A 26091-nucleotide genomic window follows, 5' to 3' on the forward strand; every position below is an offset into this window, starting at 1 on the left:
TATGTCTGTGTCTCATCCAGGTTATTAGTTTTATGAGCTCAGAGACATAGCTTAAGATTTACAATTTATCGAACACTTCCTATATTATCAAGACTTTCCTGAGGTAATACTTTTATTGGGCACCTACTGCATGCCAGGCAAGGTGCTAGAGATACAATCTCTACCTCAAAATGATTTAATCCTTACTACAACCGTAGAAGTTTCACATTATTGCAATCTTATAGACAGGAAACCTAAAGTCCAGGATTTCCCAGCTGGTAAGTGGAAGAACAAAAATACAATCCCCAGGTCGGACAGCCTTTTTAACTCACACTCTTCCCACCTGGTCCGTGTCATGATCTTCATAAGAGTCTTCATCTTGTATACCCAATTCAGTCCTTAACACTCACTATGTGCTTGGTCATAAACAGTGTTGCCGTTGATGCTCTTTATACATACCTAGTAGAGATAATTCAAGTCGATAAGTGTGATTTTAAAAGTGGGAAAGGGCTAGGCGCGGTGGTTCACGTCTGTAATTCTAGCACTTTGGGAGATGGAGGCTAAAGGATCACTTGAATCCAGGTGTTTGAGGCGAGCCTAGGCAACATAGTGAGACCTCATCTCTATAGAAAAGGCTCAAAATTAGCTAGGTGTGGCGTGCAATTGAAGTACCAGCTACTTGGGAGGCTGAGGCAGGAAGATTGATTGAGCCATGATCGTGCCACTGCACTCCAGCCTGGGCGACAGTGAAATCCTGACTCAAAAACACATAAATAAATAAAAACAAAAGTAGGGGGAAAATGTCAACCTCACAAATTATTAAAGAAATGTAAAGTTAGAGAAAAAGAGAGCACTGTTTTATACCTGCTAATAAACATTTTTAAACTGACAATATTTGAGTGTTTGCAAAATTTCGGAGAAGTTGGTGTAGCCTTACATTTAAGATGGAAGTATGAGTTTTTATAGTTTTTTGAATGCAATATCTGTTAAAAAAAAAAAAAAAAGTTCAGTCCCCAAGACCTGCTGTGGAAATTTAATGTGAAGAACCAATCCAAAAGAAAAGTTTTATGTACTAAGAGGTTCACATCAGCATTCTTTTTTTTTTTTTTGAGTTGGAGTCTCACTCTGTCACCCAGACTGGAGTGCAGTGGCCACTCCCAGCCACCGCAACCTTGACCTGCTGGGCTCTGGCAATCTTTCCACCTCAGCCATCCAAGTAGCTGGAACTACAGGCACACCACCACAACTGTCTCATTTTTTGATTTATTGTAGAGATGAGGTCTCGCCAAGTTGCCTGGACGGGTCTCAAACCCGCGGGCTCAGGCAATCCACTCACCTCGGCCTCCCAAAGCACTGGGATTACAGGCTGAGCCCCCAAGTCCGGCCAGTATTCTTTCCAATGCCAAACTATTATTTAAGTGCTTGAAAATGATTTAATATGTGGCACAATATGGCAGATATTCTCAAATGAACATTATACAGTCACCAAAAATGATAATTATGAAAACCTGGAAATTGAAAAAATTGAACACAGATTTAAAAGACTTGAATATAATTATTTAATAATGACTTGTGCAAAAAAAGTTTTCAAAACTTAGGATGATATCGATACATTTCATATAGTAAGTATTGGTTAAGTGAATGACTGACTGAACAGAATTAGAAAACCACCCTGCCTGGTATGTAATCTCATATCCTGAAGTTGCAGTATTCAAACAATATACCATGGTTTCAGCAAAGTATGTTTAATAAGCCTGAGTGTCACACAGTGACTAAGGAAATGCCAGTTGTTATAAAATGATCACTGTAGTACTAGAAAAAAATTACTATTCTTGGTGATACATGCATGCAAATAACTTCTAACAAATAAAATTGTAAAACATTTGGAGAATGGTAGTGATTATACCAACAGTTTTAATAACCTTATGAAGATGATGTGCCAGCATTATTTTATATATTTGTTTATTATTATCGAATTCCAAAAATAATACAGATAGGTTAATAATAATAAGAAGCAACGTTTAAAAAATCACCTATTTTTGGAGAAAGGAGACACATAAGAGGAAGAAACAGAGACAATCATGTGAGCTCCAGAGTCGAGCTCGTCACTATAATTGTCTGTGGCAACCGTGGAGGAGAGAGATCCATGGTGGATTGTATGACAGTCCTTACCATTTCTTGGATGATGACAACTACCAGGTGTGGTGCTAAAAACATTCTATATCTCTCCCATATCCTTCCAGAAGTAGCTATGAGGGCTGCCTCCAGGGTCAAACTTCTAGAGTCCACATTCCAGCTGCACTGCTTATTATGTTACCTTGAATAAATTCCTTGACCCCACCGGTAAAATAGAAGTAATAATAATATCCCCTTCACAGGGTTGTTGCAAAGCCCAATGCTTAACATATAATCAAGTATTCACCATTAGCTATTCTTATGATAACTCTGAAATATATTCTTATTCTTTGGTAATTTATACTTTAGATTCAAGAGGTACATGTGCAGGTTTTTTCATGGGTGCAATGCATGGTGGTGAGGTTTGGGTTTCTATTAAGCCCATCACCCAAATAGTGAGCATGGTACCAGAGAAGTAGTTTTCCAACCCTTGCCCTCTCCCTCCCTCACCTCTTTAGGGAGAGGGAGTTCTGCTGTTCCCATCCTTATGCCCATGTATACCCAATGTTTAGCGCCCACTTTTGAGAATATATGGTTTTCAGTTTTCTGTTTCTGTATTAATTCACTTAGAATAATGATCTCCACCTGCATCCATGTTGCTGCCAAGGACATGATTTAGTTCTTTTTTGTGGTTGTGTAGTATTCCATGGTGTATATGTACCACAATTTCTTTATCCAATCTTTTCTTAGAGAGGAGTAAACTGAGGTTTACAAATACTGGCCACATGTTTCAAACCCAACCACATTTCAAAGCCCAAACACTTTCTACCACATCTCGTCAAGTAAATTACTGATAGAAGAGAGTGTTCATTTTGATGAGGCATCAGAGAAAAACTGTCCACTCACAATTTTATGTATCTGATGATTGCAGACATTTTTTTACAGACCACTTTCTTTTTTAAAAGTTTTTTATTTTAAAGATGTGAGGTACAATTCAGGGTTAGATATACAAACGTTGATTATGCAGATACCCGTGTTGATGAGGTACGCCCCTCCCTCCCCTAGCAGTTTCCCTCAACTGCCCATCCCACTCCCCTCCCCTGACAGTTTCCCACTACTGCCAATTCTTTTCTTATAGGATTATTATAATTGTTCAAGGTCCGTTATGAGCGAGAACATATAGTACTCTGTTCTTTGTTTCTGTGATAGATTACTGAGTATGATAGACTCTAAATCCATCCAAGTTGTTGTGAAGTCCATATGTTTGTCTTTCTTTATGGCTGCACAATATTCCATTGTGTATATGTACCACATTTTTTAAATCCAGTTCAGCTTCGATGGGCAGCATGGTTGGTTCCATGTTTTTGGTATTATGAATAGAGCTGCAACCAACATACGTGTGCAGGTATCCTTTGTAGAATTATTTGAGTTCCTCTGGGTATATTGCCGATAGGGGGATTGCTGGGCCATATGGAAGGTCAACTTCTAGTTCTTTCAGAAATCGCCACACTATCTTCCAAAGAGGTTGCGCTAGTTTGCATTCCCACCAGCAGTGTAGAAGCGTTCCTTTTTCTCTGCATCCTCGCCAGCATCTGTTGTTGCTTGTCTTATTAATGATGGCCATTCTTACTGAGGTTAGAAGGTGTCTCAGTGTGGTTTTGATTTGCATTTCTCTGATGATGAGTGAGACAGCACTTTTTCATGTGTCTGTTGGCTGCCCATATATCTTCTTTTGAGAAGTGTCTATTCATGCCTTTTGCCCGTTTTTGAATGGGCCTGTTTGTTTTTTTCCTTTTGGCACGTTTGTGTACCTTGTAGATCCTCCATGTTAGACCTTTGTCAGATATACAGTTGGCAATTTTTTTCCCATTCTGTGGGCTGTCTCCCTGCTCTCTTGACGGTTTCTCTTGACGGTTTCTTTTGCTTTGCAGAAGCTCGTTGGTTTGATGAGGTCCCACTTGTCTATCTTATTTCTTTTTTTTGAGTCGGAGTCTCACTCTGTCTCCCAGACTGGAGTGCAGTGGCCTGGAACGGCCACCGCAGCCTCGACTTGCTGGGCTCCGGCAATCCTTCCACCTCAGCCGTCCAAGTAACTGGAACTACAGGCGTGCGCTACCACGCCCAGCTAATTTTTTGATTTATTGTAGAGATGAGGTCTCGCCAAGTTGCCCAGGCAGTTCTCGAACCCGCGGGCTCAGGCAATCCACTCACCTCTGCCTCCCAAAGCGCGGTATTACAGGCTGAGCCACGGAGACCGGCTATCTTATTTCTTTCGGTATGGGCACTTGGTGTTCTGATCAGGAATTGGTTGCCAGTTCCAATTTCCATAAGGGTGTCTCCTGCGTTTTCTAAGAGTCTTATAGTTTGAGGTTTTACGTTTAGGTCTTTGATCCATTTAGAGTTCATTTTTGTGTATGGTGATAGGGAGGGGTCCTGTTTCAATCTTCTGCACATGATCAGCCAGTCTTCCCAACACCATTTACTGAGGAGGTTCTCCTCTCCCCAGTGGTTGTTGTTGGAGGCTTTCTCAGAGATGAGTTGGTTGAAAAATTGAGGTTTTGCTTCTGGAATCTCCATCCCGTTCCATTGGTTTACAGACCACTTTCTAACTCCATACCTTTCAAACTGTGTTACTTTTCCATTGCACATATACTTTTGGTGCCAGGTTCTGCAGAACATTTATATTATAATTTAACTTCTGGTTTGTTTCCTTTGCTTCTCGATACTGGGTGAATTAGAGCAGTCATGGTAGGCATAGTTCAAAAACTCACTCTTTATATGAGAATGGCTAGCAAAACAGACAGATATATCCCATTAAATCTAAACTCAACATATCCCCAGATTAATTTCTTTACTGAATCTCAAAAAGACATCTACTCCAAGGCTAGCTGATGCAAGAGGTGTGACAGAAGGGAGGTCGGAGCAAAAAGAGACCAGAATGTTAACTGACTGCGATGGACATTTCTTACTTTTTTCAAAATGTCCCAAAGCGTCTGACAATGTGAGCACGTTGCCAGGGACACCCCAGAGCCTTGGGATGGGTCTGTACCACTGAGGGCTTGAACTTCATTAACTTCATGATAAATATCCCTAAGGTTTACAGTTACTTTTCGATTTTCAGCTTCACACATTTATATATAAGGCAAAAATAAAACTTCTATCTACACATAAACAAAAAAATTTTTTCAAAATTATACTTGTAATTTTAAATGGATTACTCTCAAAACATTTTGTTGTATATATGGAAAGGCAAGTAAACATAATGCATACTTAAAAAAAATTTTTTTTTTTTTTAGTCAGAATCTCACTCTGTTGCCCAGGCTGGAGTGAGTACAGTGGCATGCTCACAGCCAACACTGCCTCTACCTGCTGGGTTCAGGTGATCCTTTCACCTTAGCCTTCCAAGTAACTGGAATCATGGGTGTGTGCTACCACTCTGGGCTAATTTTTTGATTCATTGTAGAGACAGATCTCTCCAAGTTGTTCAGGCTGGTCTCAAATCCCTGGGCTCAGATAATCCTCTTGCCTTCACCACCCAAAGGGATTACAGGTGTAAGCCACCACGCCCCTGCTTACATACTGCTTATTTCAAGGCAAGTACCTTGTTTTCAGTCCTGGAAAGGCTATAGCATAAGAACTGGCTCTGGTGGGAGGAGAAGTTAGTTGATCACATCCTCTGATTGCTCTCTTATCTTCTGTCTGGGAGGGCCACTCCTGAGCCTCTCCCCGCTGTCACCCCTGAGGAACATGTCTCCACTTCTCTTCAAGTCTTCAACTGTCATTGCTTGGACGCTTGCCATCTAGCCTCGGCCATTGGAAGCAACCACAGAGGCACTCACTCTGCCTGCCTTGCCATTGTACTTTGACCTCTCCAAACCTATCTCAATCCCTGGATCTACCTGAGCTCCTTTGCTTCCGACTTCTTTCAGAATAGAAATTAACTCGAGTTGTCAGAGGGGAAAGGACTGGAAATTGTGGCTGAAAAATAGGCTGTCAAGTCAAAGGAGAAGGAAGGTGTTCTAATTTTGGCCGCTGCAAATACATTAAACCATGTATTGAAGTTTCCTTGCTGCCTTAATATTGTATGGCCTTATGGCCTTCACTCCAGGCACCTGAGATTAATCAGCTTTGAAGGAAAGTAGACAGTCTCAAACAACAAAACAAGAAATAGGACACCCCAAATTTGGGGCCAGTCACTGTGAGACTAGAACATAACAGGCAGCACATCTGAATTTTGTAAGGTCACAGAATAGATGTTTCTATTCAGGAATTCTTTGGTATCCAAAGAAAGAAGGCTGTGTGAGCCAAGTGGAGGAGGAGGATGAAGTGGAGACAATTCTTTGCTTACATTAATTGGTAAGATATGTGAACTCTGGGAGTAAGATACGTCTGCAGTAGCTCTTTGAAGAGAACAGTTACCTCTCTAAAGTTATGGCCTTGGGAAGAGAACCGTAGGAAGTTTTGGCTTAGTTACTGGTGTCCAAGTGGCAGTTAATTATGGCATTTCTTACATCTGGAATGATTGCTTTAAAAACCGAATTTTCCTTGAACAATTATCGGAATACTATAAGAAAAGGATTGGCAGGAGTGGGAAACTGCCAGGGGAGGGTGGGGGCAGGATTGGCAGTAGTAGGAATCTTCTGGTTGGGGAGGGAGGCACATCTTATCAACGAGGGTACATGCATAATAAACATTTATATACCTAACTCTGAGTTGTACCCCACATTTTTAAAATAAACAATAAAAATTAAAAAATGAAAACAATTTTATTTCAACTTAGTTATTCTTAAATTCAAAATCTTCTAGCTTTTATTGAAATATTACAGAAAGGACCTTAATGTATCAGCTATAGGAATTTCATTCTTTAGATACTGATAACATGAATACCATTAAAATGAAAATCCTCTGGCCTTAACCCTCAGATGAATTAGCAGAGGAGTTATTCTCAGTAACTTTTGACATCTGGCAAGATACACACACACACACACACACACACACACACACACACACACATTTTTCCCCCCATCCCCAACCCTGAGAAAATGTTCAGCCAGATTAGTCTCAACTGTTTGAATACAGATGTGTGGCCTCAGGAAGTCTGGGGTCCCATGGCCTGCTTAGTGCCTAGAGGCGCCCACCATCAATTCAGCACAGTGCTCACTAAGCCTGGGATGGTGACACTGCTTTCTCCATTGAAGGCCAGCTCTTTGCTCTTCCAGATTTCATCACCCCACAGCATATATATCACACCCTACTTATCATGCTCAGCTTCTACCCACCATGCAAAATCAGAACATCTCCTATGGTGTGTCAAAGTAACATGTGTTTGCAGCAATTTCAGCCTCATTGATGGTTAAATTACAAGTAGCACTGCAACTCTCTTCTAGCTATATCCAGAGAGAGGAGCATGGTGGCACTTTGTGTGCCCTACAGTGGGAGCTGCCCTTCACTACCAGCTCCCGTGTTGACCTCAAGTCCAGAAGGAATGGGAGACGTGGTGGTGGCTGGTCTAGAGCACACTGTACGTTGGGCTGGTCTCTTTATCAGAATTGTTCACCTTGTAGGTGGCTGTTTTTCTCCATTCTAACCCTCGTGGCAGAGCATTAGACTGGATCTCCAGGCTATGACCTGATTCACTAGAATTTACTGTTATTTAAATTGATTCCTTTGGGCGTTGAGGCGACAGAAGTGTATTAGTCCATTTTGTGTTGTCATAAAGGAATACCCGAGGCTGGTAATTTATGACAAGTTTATTTTGGCTCACGGTTCTGCAGACCATGAAGTACAGTGCCAGAATCTGCTTCTGCAGAGAGCCTCAGGAAGCTTACAGTCATGGCCAAAGTTGAAGGGGAGCCAGTGTGTCACACAATAAGCACAAAGGCAAGAGAGAGAAGGGAGGTGTCAGGCTCTTGTAAACAACCAGCTCTCGAATGAACAAATTAAGCAAGAATTCACTCATTCCCATGAGAATGTAACCAAGCCATTCATGAGAGATTTGCCCTCATGACCCTAGCACCTCCCGCTAGACCTCTCCTCCAACTGGGGAGCCCATTTCAACATGAGGTTTGGAGAAGACAGCAATCCAAACTACACGAAGAAGGAAGTCAGTGGGTGAGGAAAGGTGAAGAAGTTGGTTTCTCCCTCTGGGAAGGGTTCTTGGTCATGGAACTTGATAGCTGTACCATGAATTATTATCCTTGACTGACTCAGGACATCAGTTAGTGGTTTCAGAGAAGATCAGATCTATGAGTGAGTTCAAGAAAGGGAAATGGTGAATTGGAAAGACCATAACCCAGGGGGAAATTGTGATGGTGTTGAACACTTTGAGCCAAGAGGTAAAACGGGTTTGTTTTACTCTTTATATTTTATCCTGAAACTTTCTTTTTTTTTTTTTTTAATCTTTATTTTAGATTCAGAGGATACACATGTGTGTTCATTACACGGACATATTGTGTAGTGGTGAGGATTGGGTCTCAGGTGGTCCGTTCCCCAGATAATGAACATTCTACCCCCTAGGTAATTTCTGAGCCCTAACCTCCTTCTCTGCCTCCCCTCTTAGTGGTGTCCCCAGTGTCTATTATTTCCATCTTTGTGACCATTTAGCTCCCACAAGGGAGTGCAAACATTCTTTGTTTGGTTTTCTGTTTCTGAGTCAGTTTGCTTTATCCTGAAACTTTCTGCCAAGTTCTAGCTGTTCCCCTTCAAGGGACCTTATTCTTTTGTAAGCCTCAGTTGCTAAGTTGTTCTCCAGAATCTCCAAACATTGGCATCAGGACCAGTGAGGGGAGACAGCTGCAATGGTTCAACAGCCATAACAAGAGAGAATTCAATTCTTTTTGTATGTCAAACCTAAAAAGAGTAGCGGTGTCCAGAAAATGCAGTGTGTGTGTGTGTGTGTGTGTGTGTGTGTGTGTGTGTGTGTGTGTGTGTTAGTGGGGGAATCATTTCCAATGAAGAAGTAGACAGAAAGACTATTCAAGGATCAGATTTTTTTTCCCATGTCATCTCAGAGGCATAGCAGAAAATTAGATTCAATTGCTGTTTTCATTTACTAACACACCTCTTTCTTGAAAACCCACTGTTGGGGCTGAGTTCTCTGGCTTCAGGATGGAGCTAGCAGATGTGGATTGAGGCCATCTGTCAACAACATTTGGAAGTGTTTTTGACATTGACAGCCTTCATCTCTACCTCCACACTTGTCACCTGTCCTAGACCTAGTGAAGTTGAGAGGGAGACCTAGACTGATTTAAAAGTTGGTAATCTTGGGTCCTCCTCAGTTTGAGAGGAAGGACTAATTACTTCTATTTTTAATTTTATCTTAATCACACATTTTTAAAGTCTAGATGAAAATGTCACAAATCAAAATAAGTGGTTTTTCTAATCACAGTACAATCTGTTGTCCTAGTTCTTACCAATCCCAGGATTTTTCTGCTGTGTGAATAAAAGCCTTGGATTTTGGAAAAGGAAACAGAAGATCTTATAGCAGGGCAAAGGCAAAACTTGCTGCTATGACAAAACAGAAGCCATGCTCGGGAGTATGGAGAAAGGAGAATATTTTCCCCAGCAATGTGTGGTCAAAGCACATACATTTTGTCTGGGACTATCTTTAGCATGTGTTATAGAAAGAACATAGGCCTTTGAATCAGATAAAATCTTGGTTTCATTGCTTGAAAGTTGTATAACTTTGAATAAGTGGGTTTATCAAACTTTAGCGTGCATTAGAATCTCCTAGAGGGACTGGGCTTGGTGGTTCAGCCTGTAATCCCAGCACTTTGGGAGGTTGAGGCGAGTGGATCGACTGAACCTTCGAGTTCGAGACCAGCCTGGGCAACTTGCTGAGACCTTGTCTCTACAATAAATAAAAAATTAGCCGGGCGTGATAGCGCGCCTGTGGTTCCGGCTACTTGGAAGGCTGAGGTGGAAGGATCGCTGGAGCTCAGCAGGTCGATGCTGGGGTGGCTGTGAGCATGCCACTGCACTCCAGCCTGGGAGACTCCAACTCAAAAAAAAAAAAAAAAGAAAAGAAATCTCCTAGAGGGCTACATACACACAGATTCAGGGGACCTGCCAGTCAAACTTTCTGATTCAGAAAGTCTTGGATGGGGGATTTCTACTAAAGTATTAGAGAACAGACTTTGAGAACTCAAATTAATCCATCTGCATCTCAATTTTTTCATCTGTGAAATAGTGCTAATGTTACCTACTTCACAAAAGTGTTGTGACAGACACCCAACTCTTATTGGACACTTACCATGTGCAAGCCTGGCACTATCCTAATCATGTTATAAGCTTTTTATCATTTCTCACAGAACCCTCATGAGGAAGGACTTGCTTTGGATAGTTTGCTAAGTCAGAAAGCTAAGAAATAGTAGAGGCAAACTTTGGACTCAGGCAGTCTCTGGACCAGAGCCCATGCTGTTGACCAGGCCCGTATGCCATCTTTTGAGAGGAAATGAGATCAGCTGTAAAGTGTCTTTTGTGGTGTCTGACAGTGGGTGCCGAGTACATGAGTGACTGGTGGTAACTCTGGCTTGTTCTTCTTGAAATGACCCAGCGGAAGGAAAAAACAATAAGGAACTGCATGAAAGATGATGAGCCTGAGATCCCGGTGGCTTCTCCTGTCATATGTTGCCAGGCTGGGAGATTGGCTCCCTAAACTACTTTACTTCCTTTACTTAATAGAAATAGGCATGTCGTGGAAAGGGGACCATCACAGGAGATGCATTTCAGGGGCCTCGCCAAGTGGTGCTGTCTGGTGTGGTATGTCACGTTTAAAGGCTCAGCTCTCTCAGATTGAGACAAACTCTCCACTCCAAAGCTGTCAAAGTTGTTACACATCTTCCGGATTGGCTCAGGCTTGATCAGAAGGAAGTGTTACCTAGAGCCAAGCTTTGGCATCCCCTCTAGAATTTTGAAACCACTAAAATTCAAACATATTCCCCTGAACCAACTTTGACTATCTGGCTAATGTAATGATAGCGCTTTAAAACTATCACAAGACAGGACAACTGCTCTAAAGAGAAAAATAGGAAAAGAACATCAGAAGGTACTGCTTATTTATTACATCATTCTGCCTTTCATGAGGTTTGTGGAAGGATTTTAGGGGGATTGGAACTTGCTTCCAGGAGAGCTGCGTCAAATTATCACTAGCTTTTCTTTTTTCTTTGAGTTGGAGTCTCACTCTGTCTCCCAGACTCGAGTGCAGTGGCCGCTCCCGGCCATCGCAGCCTCAACCTGCTGGGCTCCGGCGATCCTTCCGCCTCAGCCTTCCAAGTAGCTGGAACTACAGGCGCGCGCTGCCACGTCTGGCTAATTTTTTGATTTATTGTAGAGACGAGGTCTCGCCAAGTTGCCCAGGTGGGTCTTGAACCCGCGGGCTCAGGCAATGCACTCGCCTTGGCCTCCCAAAGTGCTGGGATTACAGGCTGAGCCACCACCGAGCCTGGCCATCACTAGCTTTTCTTAAAGAGAAGTCAGAACCTTTATGTGTATGGGCTTATAAGCCTCAACAAGCTCCCAAACAATACTTGAACAAAAAGAAAAAAAAAAATCCCTGGTTCAATGCTTTAATAAGTAGCAGCAGCAGCAGAAGAGGTGGTGACTTATTCTGGAAGAGAGTGTGACTGATATTGTCTCTCTTTGGCTGTATTTGGAAAATAATATCTTTTAAACTCAAACAAGGCCTTCAACTTTGCCTTTTTGATTTTTTTTATTTGTACCTTGAGAAGTATTAGTTATATGGCTTGAGAAAATTCAGCAAAGTTTATGTTGCAAATATCTGACACTTAAAAAATTTAGAAGGATTTTTTTTTTCCAGAGAAGGAAATATACCCAATCCAATTGTTTACGGTTGTAACTGGAAGTATTCCAGTTACTCAGGAGTCACAACTATTCCCTTGAGAAGGCAATCTGGATTGCCAAGGCGTGGCAAATAGGGAGATGATTTTGACTTCTGTGACGATGATCATTAAAGTAAAAACATGTTTTTTACATATAGAGATGTTATACATACAATCTCTATATCGCACATTTTCTTATGTGTGATTACATATGGAAAACTAAGGCTTAGGAGAAATTCAGACTAGGAAACATAAGTGGCAGAACTGGAGCCCTTTCATCTAGAGCTCTGGGTAAGTTATCCTAGCCCGGCATGACCTGCATTTTTCCATCCTCCTCCCTTATTTCCAGAAGGGGATGCTATGAGGATTATTAGGACAATGTTAGTAAATGTATTTAGAGCTTGCTGGGAGGAGGTGGCACTGGAAATCAAAGCACGATTATGTTCAGTAATTTTGATAATCTAAGGTCGATCTGCTTCTTTGACTAAAGCTTCCTTTACAGAGAAACACAACTGTCAGATCCTAGTGTGTGTAAGGATTCCACCACCGGTGACTGCTCTGTTCTCATTAGCTGGAGACCTTTGATGTTTTCCGTCTACAAAGTTTCTAATCTTTCTGAGAAATAGATGAAGCGCCCGTTCTTTCACCGTTTACATTTAGTGCTTTAATTTTCTAATTCCACCTCCCCCTCCCCCATCTTTCCCACTCTGCAGATCTCACAGGTGTCTGGTCAGACCCGTCAGGTGGGTCTCTGTTTGCCTGTCATTTGGGAAGCTGATGGTCTTACCTGGGCATGGCTGATTGCACAAAGCGGAACAGGGGTTAGTTTGAATTGCAGGTGTGAGCAATCAGTGTAGATCAGCACTAATCCAACAGCTATTAGAACAGCCAAGCTGCCGCAGACACGGCAGAAAGGGCCAAATGCTGAGTGTGGCTGTGTGTCTGGGTGTGTAGTCAATGGTCTTCTGTGCTGAGGGACCTTGCGTTTGCAGGATGAGGTCTCTGTGATGCTGTCAATGACACTTCTTCGTTGAGGCCCCATTCTGTTTATGGCTGTATGAGAAATCATGGTGATAGGAGACAGTTAAGAAACAGATGACATCTTCTGGTGGCTTACAACCCAGAAGAGACACAAAGATATACAAGACAAGAAGTAAAACCTCAGGCGGTTGAACTCTGGGTTCAAATATCCATTCTGTCCTTTATGGTCTGTTTGATCTTGGATACGTTTCTGTTTTCACTGAGTTTCACTTCCTCATCTACAAATAGAGATAACACTCACTTCAAAGAGTTGTTATATCTGGCACATAGTAGGTGCTAACTACATGTTAGTTGTTATTATCAGAAAGCAATACATGTTACAGGGTGCAGAGTAAGAAGAGGAAGCTACTTTTCCTAGGCTGAGAGCCGAGGAAGGTTTTGGGAGGGATGGGACGTGGGGAATCTGAGCCTCGAACACTCAGACAGGATCAGAAGGAAGCAGTATACACAAAGACTATTCTGGGAGCAGCAAAGGGTTTATTTGGGTTGATGTGACAGGGTGAAGATAAAGGTCTATGGGGCCCAGCTTGCCAAGGACTATGCTCTGTAAGGGTTTTGTCCTTTCAAATGAATTATGAGATATCAGAGGCTCAGCATTCATCTATAAAATGTTCCTTTGCAAACACTATCACTGTGATCCACCTGGCATGCAAAAGCCAGGGCACATAAGAAGGCACGCTTGTCTTTTTTGCCAGTAAGTTTGAGTGACTTGATGTACATTCTTCAGTCAAAAAGTGTATTGGAAGTAATTTCTATGTCTGGGAGAATTTGACTTTGATTAATTTTAAAACTGCAAGTGTCCGAGGTATGGGGAGGTTGCCTTTGGGATCCTTTGGTGCATTTACACTTCATATCAAAATATGGGCCGAGTGCGGTGACTCACGCATGTAATCACCGCACTTTGGGAGGCCGAGGTGAGAGGATTGCTTGAGCCCATGGGTTCGAGACCAGCCTGGGCAACTTGGTGAGACCTCGTCTCTACAATAAATCACAAAAAACTAGCCAGACATGGTGGTGTGCGCCTGAAGATCCAGCTACTAGGAAGGCTGAGGTAGAAGGATCACCTGAGCCCAGCAGGTCAAGGCTGCGGAGGACGTGAGCATGCCACTGCAGTCCAGCCTGGGCAACAAGAGTGAGATTCCAACTCAAAAAAAAAAAAAGGAGGGGGCCATAGCCTGTGATTTCCACGAAGCTGAAGGCAGCTGAAGCCTGAGATACACAAAAAGGTGACTTGTGAGCAGAATTAACTGGTCACATTGTCCGGCAGAAAGAGTAATAGATGAGGCCAGAATCGCCTGTCTTTTATTAGTGGGGAGATCCTGGGGAAAGTCCCTCTTCCTCCTGGGCCCCAGTTGCCACACTTATAAAGTTAGGGTGTCACACTGATCATCAGTGAAAATCAAATTTTTTATTCTAAGGCTTTCTCTTGAACAGTAAAAGCCCTTCAAACCAATCAATCCCAGTATTTAAATATATACGTGGAAGCAGAGCACCCACTGGCTGGTGGGCCGAGGGCCCCACTGAGCCTCAGGGTACCCTGCCTCCTGTCTCACCATCTGAGTGGGGCGGAATGGGACACGTGGGCCTCTGTGGGGCTGGTATCCAAGCTGATGGACTTGCCGGGATTTCTCATAGTTCCAACATGCTAAATTCTGTGACAGCTTCAATTATCATGACAGCAAAGGGCTTTCAGCATTTCCATTAACTTCACTGAAAAGTTTTAGAAAATAATCTCATCTCTCTGGGCCTCTCTTTGAGCAGATTGCATGATATTTACTTATACAATGGTTTTTATTCACAAGACATACTTCATTTTAATATTCTGGAGCTCTAACACCAAGAGCCCTAGATGAAGGGTATTGAAATATATCTGATTCTACATTGGAGATATTCTTATTCAGGTGGGAAGATATCTTTATTAGGAACGATATTGAAGTGTTTGCAGTACAAATCTTGCCTAGTATCGTAATAGAGATGAGGAGACATGAGGAAGAGATTTCTCTCTGAAGCAGAAGAGGTTTCCACTGGCGCTGGTTGACATTTGTCCATTGATGATCCACCAAGTGAGAATAGCTGTGGTGATATGAAAGGGGATATCCTCCATCCCTAAGAAATTTGAGGAAGTAGGAAAGCAACTGAAAGATACATCCTAACCCTCCAAAAGTCCCCCAGTCCAAGCCTGCCACTGTTAGAACAGTTAACACTAAGTGGGAACAGAAGATGCCTTAAAATAAGAGCTTTATGAGCCTCCAAACACTGTCACCTTCCAGTCGACCCTAAAAAGAGAAGAAAATCAAGGCCTTGACTGTCTTTGATGCTACCAGAAACGGACTACACTCTAAGCAGGATGATTACGCACATACTCAAGAAGGAATGTGCCAAATCCTCTTCCCAGGCCCCAAGTGCTGTCTAGAATACCTGTGGCCAGTTGACCTTCTCTGTCTCAGAGGGGTAGTACTCAGGTTCATCAATAATTCTATGAATTACACTTAGGATTCCACGTTAATTTTAAATTCTATACTAATATTGAATTACTATGCTAACATTTTCAAGCATCTAAACATACATTATTATACACATTTTAGAAAGAAAACAAAGAAACAAACTCTAACAAACAGAGAATCAATAGCAAGTTAAATTTTGTATGGTGACTCTACCAGAAGGAATAGCTCTATTATTCCTGCTCTATAGAAATAATCTAGTTAAAAACTTACTACCTTAACCTCTCCAATTCTCAATTTCTTCTTTTGTGAAGTAGATTTAATAAAGTTACTTTGCAGAGCAGTTGTGAGAAGGTACATGTATTTTCTACCTTTCTAGCATAATTCCTGGACCATAGGAATAGCTTAATGGAAACTTGATTATTGTCATTTTGAGTTTCGACTTGCTAATCGATGATTCTACTGATGATCAATTGTGTCTGAACCATGAAGTCATTAAACACAAACTTTTCTCAAAGACTTAACCTGCCTAGAACTGGAGATTTCACAAGCTATGTCTATACCAGTGGCACACATGAGCAATGGCCCATGGCCAACCAGCGAATGACATATTGACATTCTGCAAATAGGAAATACAAATTCATTATTAAATCTTAAATAAACAAATACTAAATAAATTATGACAATAAATAGTTTCAGATGCTCTTGGTGCATGGTTTAGCCTTTTTGGAAACAATTCTTGTACAGTTTGGTTTAGACCAATTTTAAAGCACCCAGGATCAATATTAAATAAACACACTGGTGAAGTGATATTAGGGAAAGATGCTCCAGCCTTGCTAGCTTAGTGCTAATGTGGACAAAGCTTAAATGGCTAATTCTACCTAGAAAGGAAAGTTTGAAGAGCTATCTCCTCTCTATTCTTTTGTCTACTCTGCTGGCTATGGTGTTTTCTTAACTTGTGTGGAAAAAAAAAATACTCGGAAAAAGATTGCTAGGACTTTCTTTCTCCTTTGGTGTATTTTTCAGTCAAAGTAGAAGACTTTGCTTAGATGACTAGTAATTAAGGAATTTTTGTGGTTTATTTCCTGATCTAACTGCTTACTTCTGAAGAAAGCAATTCTGACAAGCTTGAGTTCACCTGGATCTTACCAAAACGACCAAACCAAAAACATTTTTGAAAGATTCGAATAGAAAAGTCAACCTGAAATTTTGACAATGATATGCTTCTTAAAGTTGCTTTTTCTAGAGCGCATGGACTTTATTTTTTCCCCCTTGGATACTGATTGTGTAGAAAATAAATCATATCCTATGCATTAAATTTATATTTTCATAACATTGAAGAATGCAGCTGTACTAAAAGTAAGGCAAATAGTCAAATAGATGATGGTAATGCTACTTTCAACAATACTTTGAATTAATAAAGCCCTTTACTTATAAAAATCTCAACACCGTTTTTATAAATGTGACCTTATTGTGCTGTAGGTGCTAGTTGAATATGGATTTAAATTTTAATTCTTTTTCAAGCATCATCATAAGGAAGAAAATAACTTTTCAAAATCCGTTTTCTAAAAGGAGGAGAAACTAAGAGATGTCACCTTCAGTGTCAAGATGTAAAACTGCCTATTCCTGATTCTTAGTGAACGCTGAGTAGTGCTAGCATCAGGTGAGGCATGAATCAGCAGCTCATGTGTGACCCCAAGGATCAGATATTTTCATGCCTCTGTTTGCCACCTGTAATGTTGGTTTTATGCAAGGAGGCTTTGCTTAATGTTGCAAAGTAACTGCCAGTAAAAACGAGGGCTGTTAGCTGTCTGGTTGGCCCAGCAGAGGAGCGTGGCCATCTTTGCTCCAGTTTTCTCTGCAGTGGTTGGAGTGATTACACTCGCTTAGTCATGGCGTAAGGAGGCCCATGGACTATGGCCATTGGCCAGTAGATTGCAGGGTGCCTATTGGCCTCATTAGAATCACAGACTTTTCTCCAGAGCCCCGAAAGGGCATCTGCTTCACTCAGAGCACATGGTCCAAGACAGGGGGAGGTGACATTCGCGGGAGTGGCTGACAGGCAGAAGAACCCAAACTGAGACACAGAAATGTTAATGACATTGATCACCAATTCACACTGCCACACTTTGGGAACATACTGTTGAAGTTGGAAGTGGGGTAAGAGCGGGGTGGGAAGTGGAGAATGAGAGGGTGGAGATACTGGGGGCTTTTGAGCAAGAATGCCAGAGTCAAATGGCAGTCTAGGTGTTTAGGAGTGATAACAATAATATCTTGCCTGACTAGTGCTTTATAGTTTCCAAAGCACTTTCACCTACCTGAGGCCTTTGGACCCTCTTGTAAGGTAGGATTAGGGTTAGTTTTACACCAGAAAGTATACCTATTTTGAAGACGAAATATGGGTCCAGAGAAATTATTTCAAGCTAATGAAAGAGTCAGGATAATGATTCAGATTGCTTAACTTTTGGCATATTTCTATTTTCATTGTATTATCATTTATAATATAAATTATTATGTCAACTAGATCAAAGAAGATTACTCTGTTTATGAAGGTTTTCCTAATTCTTTTGCCGAATATGTATTAAATGCCCTGCTATATGCCAGGAATTATGTTAGATGTTAGGGCTCAAGGAATTTATTAGGAGATAATACCACATAAGCCAAATTATGAGTCATCAGTTAAATAAAAACACAAAGTGGTACAATATTAACCTAGTCTTGAAGGAAGTAGAGGGCCAGTTAGAAAAGGCCCAGGGAGAATGTGTCCCAGCTAAAATCATAAGGATGAGTATGGGTAAGCCAGATGAAAGGATGGAGGGACAAGAGTGGAGAGAAAGTAAAGCTTTTTGACAAGAAACAGCACGTACAAAGATCCTGGGGTGTAAGCATGGCATATAGAAAAGCTGCACAAAGTTGATTATGGCTGGAGCCATATTCAAGTGCCAGAGGTTGAACGATGGAGAGGAAGGAGACTGAAGAGATTAGACGTACCATAAAGTGTCTTGAAGGCTTTGGTTTTCATCCTGAGGAAATAAGAGGACATGGAAAATTTTTGAAAAGTTCACTCAGCTTATAGAATAGAAAATGGGTGAGGGTGGGTGGGGGGAAGAAATGGGACAGGAAGCCCATTATGACTGTTTCAGTCACTGAGGAGTGAGATGATTGTGGCCTGAATCAAGGGAGGATCAAAGGGATAGAGGCAAGTATGTGGATTTTTGAGATATTAAAATTGGAAACATACAAAACAATATTTTGCTTCAAAGAAATAAGTGATGTCTATTCAGAACATTTGGTTTTATCTCTCCATTCAAGGTTCCCTTTAAAAAATGTTTTTCATTCTAATGCTGTCCAAGTGTTGGCATTCTTGTCATCTAGGTTGTTTAAAATATGTTTGCATCTTTCAGACATATCACAAAGTTGGTCAGTTTCAGTCATAGTTTACTTTATTTCAGAATTGCTCTGAATTGATATTATTCTGAGCATAAAAGAGTTGTGGGATAAAACTTTTTGTTTTGTTTTGCTTTGTTTTGAGTTGGAGTCTCACCCCATCTCCCAGGCTGGAGTACAGTGGCACACTCACTGCCACCCTAACATATAACTTTTTTTAAAGCACATTTTTCCAAACTAAGAAATCTAGTTTATCTTTCTGATGATAGCTGGGAGAAAGTCAAAGAAGTATATTGAATAAATCAATTACTACTTAGTATGACTGTATACAATCACTATCAAAATTACTCCCAATGCATTTTGTGGGATTTGCTCAAATTTCAAAATTAGGACAATTTTGTATCCAACAGATGCAAATGAGAAAAGGTATTTAGCTCCTGCAGGAAATAAAAGGATTTAGGCAAACATGCAGTATTTGTTTACTAATTAATTCAGCTAAATTTTGATGAAGTCTGATGTTTGAAAACCCTGTATTTATTTAGGGAATTAAAAGTCCACATACTTCTCTATTATCAGCAGGCTGGGTACATTCTTCACCCAGGTATCGGCTGCTCTGGTAATCTCTAAGCTGCTGTGGCGCTTTACAACTCTGGCTGATAAAGGCAATTTTAATTTAGTGCTCACGTTAATTATCAGTAATATTAAATGAATATATTGGAGCTATTTACATGTGTCATTCACAGTTGCCGTATTCTAAAGAAAATGATTATAATTGTTCTTATTAGTTATCATATTTCATGCTTCTGCAATGAAATTCTCTTTTTGGGGGGGTTTTGTTTTGGGAATATCTTAATGAGAAAAAAAAGGCTTACAATATTTTGAAATGTTCACAAGGCACCAAATAACACTTTCTAATTCATTAGTCATATTTTACTGGAAAATTCCTTTGTGTTATTTTATTTGTTTCTGAGCACATGTAAACCAGATTAAAAAGCAAAATGGGCAGCCAGTCAATCTTCCTTAACTGATAACCGGCAAAGTAAATTATACTAGAAAATGAAAAACAGCATACCTTTGAGATTGGAAAAAATTTAGATTTCTCTTTATTTTTGTTCATAGCTCTGTTAGGAGTTGAAATATGAAAACATGAAACATACCTTTTGTTGCCTAAATATTACCCGATGGAAATCCGACTCATAGAAAACCTGCAGAATAACTTGTTTGTATGGCACCTTTTCCCTAGGCTGAAAGCATTTCACTCTACCTTATATTGAATAAAAACTTATGTTTCTAACATGTGGATTACCTGCCTGCTGTAGATACCTGCTTAATAGAAAATGGGTGAGGGTGGGGGGAAGAATAGGACAGGAAGTCCATTATGACTGTTTCAGTCACTGAGGAGTGAGGTGATGATGGCCTCAGGTAATTCTCAAAGTTGATTCAGTGTTTGAAACTTTGCAATGACAATAAAAACTGCCAGATGTTCACTTGAATTGATTTATATAGAATAATGCCTCAGTTATTTAGTGCAATTGGGAGAATGAGGTGTTCCCCCCCCCAAAAAAGGGATTATTTCCAAATTACTGAAGTTCAAATCTTTAAATCATTTTCATCCCGAGCCCTCTTTATCACCCAAGGCTCAAGTCAACAATGTCTTTTGTAAAAATCCCTTCCTAATCTCTCCGCCAGTCTGGGTGAGGGTTGATGCTCCTTTTTGAATTGCCACACCATTTTGTATTCTAAACCTCTGTTCCATTCATGTCCCTAGCAGCTTTCTTCACCTACCTCCACACTGGAACTTGGGGCTCTGGCATACTCACCTTGACACTTCCGATGTCTATGCCACATCTCATCTCGAGTAGGTGTGTTTTCACCACAAACTGGAAACTATTTGAAAATAGAGCATACATTTCCCTTTCAATAAAGTTTATCAACAACAATAATATAGTCAAAATTTGATCACATAGACATATCGTGATGAGCCACAGAGGTCTATATGTCTGTTCATCTCACTGTATATGGCTAAGCTGCCTAGGGTTTGTGGTCCTTTTAACAAATTCCCGGAATGAGGTGAATTCTTGACATGGGCTCTCTAGGGCCATCGCAGAATCCTTTGGGGCCCTCTGAGCTGACTCCTAATACAAGGGTGTCTGCTCTTTGTATCTTTACGTGACCTTCATCTTTCTGCCATTTCCAGTGACTTTTCTTGTCTCTTCTCTTTCTTCGTTTTAGCAGCCATTGGTTCTTAAACCAAATGCCTTGGTTTTCAGAGTAATCACTATCCTTTTATCCCAGCACAAGCCAACTCGTTCCAACACATCTTACGACATCTTTTTGGCCAGTTTCATAACTGACTCTAGACTCAATTGTATTCTGAATACTTATAACGTTTCCATAAAGCTGTTTTCTGGAAGATTGAGGTGATACTATAATTTATTTCCATTTCAAATGATTTTTTACATTTTGATTTTGTGTCTGAAAATATTTCCCAGAAATATGATTTAACTTTACAAGCAAAAAAACAGCACTGGACAGTATCATATCTGAAATATCAAATTTATCTCAAGTAATTTTGTAAATGTTTTACTTTAAATCATCTTAGGATGATATTTCATCAACCATTTCTTTAAAATTCTTCCGAGACTCACAATAGTGTTTACTTTAGTATCCCATGAGTCTTGCTTTAGGTATAATTTTTGCAGTTAACCTAAAGACTTTCTTTTTTTTTTTTGAGTTGGAGTCTCTGTCACCTCGACCTGCTGGGCTCAGGCGATCCTTCCACTTCAGCTTTCCAAGTAGCTGGAACCACAGGCACGTGCCACCACGCCTGGCTAATTTTTTGATTTATTGTAGAGACGAGCTCTCACCATGTTACCCAGGCTGGTCTCAAGCCCATGGGCTCAGGCAATCCTCTCGCCTCTGTCTCCCAAAGCACTGGAATTACAAGCATGAGCCACGCACCTGGCCTGGTCTCATGACTTTCAGTGCCATTTAAAAGCTGACGGCTTCAAAATGTATCACTCTAGCCTAGTTTCTCTCCTGGAGTTGGACTCATCTATTCAATGACCTACTAGTTATCTCCATTGAACTATCTGTCTGATGGGCCTCTCACACTTTATGGTCCACAGAAGTCAAGATGACTGATGTAATTCTTTATTTTCATCCCAATATCCAGAACTCATATTTCTTCAAATCTTCCCCATTCCAGTAAGTGGCATTCCATTCCTTCGTTTGCTCAGGTCAGAAACATAGGGGTCATTGAGACTCTCCTCTTTGTCTCATTCCTTCCACCCAGGTCATGAGCTAGTCCTAACGGCACAGCATCCAGTATGTATTCTGACTCTGCCCCCTCTTTACTCCTTCCCTGCTGTCATGCTGGTCCATGCCGCCATTATCCTCTGACCAGTTCTTGCAGTACCTTCGTCACTATACTCAAGGCTTTCACAGCTACCCTTACCCAGCAGTAGAATCGCCTTTTTTATAATGTTAGTCAGATTGCATTACTCCACAGCTCAAAACCTTCCAGGGGCTTCCAGTCATGCTTAGACTCAAACCCAAGCTCCCTCTCATGGCCTCCAAAAGGCCTCCATGATGTGGCCTGCCTGTCTCCTCCACCGTATCTCCTATGCTCTAGCTCACTAACTTTCTGGCATGTTTCTACCTCAAGGCTTTGGCAACTGCTCTTGGTTCTGTCCGGACCACCCTTCCCCTTATTTCCAACTAACTTGACTCATCATTTCTTTTAGGCCTCTGCTCACGTACGGCCTGATTTGAGAAGGCTTTCTTCCCAAAGGGTCACCCTGCCATCCCTCTCCATTTCCTTACCCTGCTTGACTTTTCTTCTAACCGTGTATACTAACTGGTGTTCTGTGACATGTTTATTACTTACATGTTTGTTGTCAATATTATGCTTGTCTGGGTTACTCTGCTGGAAGCATCGTTTCTCTTTTTTTTTTTTTTTGAGTTGGAGTCTCACTCTGTCCCCCAGACTGGAGTGCAGTGGCCGGCGGCCACTGTAGCCTCACCTGCTGGCCTCTGGCGATCCTTCCGCCTCAGCCTTCCGGAAGCATCGTTTCTCGTTCGTTACTGTTTCTTCAAGGTCTAGAGCAGTATCAGCATATAATATTTGTTGAGAATATGAATTTCATCCAAGTCTCTTCTTCATACCTTACTTTAGTTGAATTATGACTGTGTTTGAAAAAACAATTTTTGAAAATGTTCCATTGCTAATGTGACGATATGACCCAGCTTTGGGTGATCACTAAATTAGTCTGCTAATCTTTACTTTCCTTTATTGTTTGAAAGTATTCCCTTAAGTCTGATCAGTCTTATCTTCTTATTGAGACTTACCTCTTCATCTTGGCTGAGTACACCTCTAGTCTCTGGCTGGACCCTCCATCAATCTATCCCCATGTCTTAATTATAGCATCACCAAAATTGTCTTCATTATTTGATATCACCGGGAATCTGTGGATACATGTTATCCTCAGAATTTCCTCTAAGGCATCCCTAATCCTGTTTTCTTATTGATAAGTTAGATATGCTTTGGACATGTTTAGTCATTTTTTTCTCCTCCCTAAGTGGCAATGAAAAGATATGAAAATGGATACCAGAGATATTAAAAGTTCTTTTTTCTTAGCTTGGCATCCTCAGCCATGCTTATGTAGGTAGTTGAATATATTATGCCCAGAATCCAGTATATGCATTAAATATGATAGAATTCACTAGGAAACGTAAAAATAGAACAAAATGCAACACTTTGCTTGCAGATTGGAGGTGAGGTGATTGGTATGTTAATTAAAGGTGACCTCGGCACTCTTAATATTAACCTCCTGATTTTCTCCAGTGTTTCAGGTGGAAAAAAATTATTCTTCAATATTCGTAAGAATGAGATCGGATAAAGGACACAAATGAAGTCCAGACCAAGTACAAAAACATGAGCTCCTTCTCCTGGCTGCTCAACGAATGCAGACTTAGTCTGAGGAGGAGATAACTATCTCAACAGCCATTCCATTGCGCAGACTTCAAATTATAGTAATTATGACAATTTGTGCCAATAGCCATGAGGTGGGATTTTTGATGTGGTTAAAAATAACATCTGTAAAACCCAATAAAAATTACATTTTGCTAATTTTCTGATAAGATACTGTTTTAACTATACTGTGTCTTCAGCCGCTGCCAGTTTTCAATTAGAGCATTCCTTTAAAAAAATTTTTTTTAACCCATTTTGTCTGCTGGATCCAATTCTCTCCTCAGCAATGCATTTGTTTTAATGCTCTTAATTAATTGTTTTGTGTGAATTTTGCCTTTCAAACTGATACTAATCTTCGAGACTTTATTAATGTGCTGATTGCTAAATCTTGATACAAAAAGACCAATAGCACGACTCAGCTTGTTCTTTCTGGCTTAGAAAACAGAATTCCCATAGTGGCCTGCTCAGCCAAGTCAGGGCAGAAAGGGACAATGATGGGCGAAGCATGGGGCTACGAAAAAGGGTTGGGTCTGCAGTTCTGTCCAGCTCGGAAATTGCTAGCTCACCCTAGGACCACAGTGGTGGTCGATGTTTCTCAAAGAAGCCCCCCAAGTACATTGGGACCGTGCGTCAGGCGTTTCCCTATGCGGTGTTTCCTTAGATCCCTTTCTTCTTGGGTAACTTTTGATGAAAATAAAAATCACACATTTTCCCATTTTTTTAGTTCACAGATGATAAAACGGAGGCTGGGAGAGCTCCAGTGGCCTGCCCAAGGTGGCTCAGTTGGTGGAGGAGTAAGACAGGCAGGGCCAGCACAGGGGCCTTTCATTTTCCTTGCCCTGGTCTTTCTGTGGCCTCTGAGTGGACAAGATGGCGTGTGAGGTAGCCCAACCCTGCCCCACCCCTCCCCCATCCCTGCTCCCTCAGAAATCGTCCTCTCTGCTTGATCTTTGCTCTTCACCTACTCCTTCTTCCCTCTAAACAAACACATAAAGCTCTCTCGCCATCTAGCAGCCTCTCCTGGCTACCACCTCGTCTCTTGACTTTTCCTCATACCTATACTTTATAAAAGAATAGGCTACTCTTGTGAACTTCATCATTTTACCTTCCCCTAGCAATGCCACCACTAAACTGAGACTCGCTGGTGACCATGTTTCTCAAATCCAATCTTTCCTCTTCATTTCTATCTTCACCACTCCATTTTCTGGCCCTCACCATTTCTCCTCTGACCATGTGGGTATTGGGTGAGACGGGAAACAGAAAGTTTCTTTATTCACCCATTTTCCAATCGCAGAGGACATTATAGTTAGCAAGACAGACAATCCTGCCCTCACTGAGCTTAGGGAATCTTTAGGCCTGTTCAGTCTGAGGAGAATGATGAGCCTCTTCTTACATCCAATTGCCTCTGTTTCTCCATCTCAAGTGTTCGTATGTAATTCTCTTACTCAAAACAGATTGTTTTATGATGAAAACCATAAGTTAATACTTATCACCTTTTATCTATATTAACTTCTGAAATATTGCAGCTAAAATAATAGCCTAGTTATTAAGATGCCAGTCATATTCTCTGGCAGTACTTTTCGCCCTCCAAAATTGGTGTTTTTTCTGGTGAGCATGCATTTCTGTGTATGTGTGCATACATGCATATAGTATTTTGTGTGCTATTTCTCGGTTTGGTGTTTATCTATGAAAGCATTTTCTTACTTTGCCATTATTTATTGGCTGCAAACGCTCAGGGATTGTTTCAAAAGGAGATTCACCTTTTCATTCATTTTCTTCTAACATGCATTGGAAATAGTCTCTTGCTGACTATGCAAAACCTTGACTTAACTACATTGCGTTATCACACAATTTCTCAGCAATTTTTTTTTTTTTGGTAAGTCATTCTCTTAGTTATTTTAATTTTTCTTTGGAAACAGACTGGATAGTGTTTCTTTAGAGTGATTCAATGTTTTGTTGTTTTATTTCATTTATGTTTTTGCTCCTGCTTCTTCTTAGAGCTTAAAGACTCAGACATGTTAAGGAATTAGTTCTTTCTAAACGTTTAAATGACTGATTAGGAAACTGAGGCTCTGTCTGTGCCTGGCACACAAATAAATACAACATAAACAGTTGTGGTAATTTTAAGAACCAACTTAGGAGTTCTAAATCCATATCAGTCATAAAGATAAAGAAATAGCCACCTTTAGATATTATTGTGCTGTCCCTGCATACACGGATTTGGTGTCAAGAGGAGCAATGAATAAGGCTCATGTTTTTCAATTTCATTCAAGTCTTGGCTCATCCAAAACCTTGCAGAAGCTGAGTTCAGCAGGTA

At 40.8% G+C, this 26091-nt stretch overlaps 1 pseudogene; it reads right to left on the bottom strand.

The window, feature by feature from the left end:
- Positions 1 to 17291: 17291 nt before the first annotated feature.
- The window catches only part of LOC103249650, a 68788-nt pseudogene continuing 59988 nt past the window's right edge, over positions 17292 to 26091 (bottom strand).

Source organism: Carlito syrichta, unplaced genomic scaffold, assembly GCF_000164805.1.
Source record: "Carlito syrichta isolate Samal-C Ts95f unplaced genomic scaffold, Tarsius_syrichta-2.0.1 Scaffold123285, whole genome shotgun sequence".
Classification (NCBI taxonomy): Eukaryota; Metazoa; Chordata; class Mammalia; order Primates; family Tarsiidae; genus Carlito; species Carlito syrichta.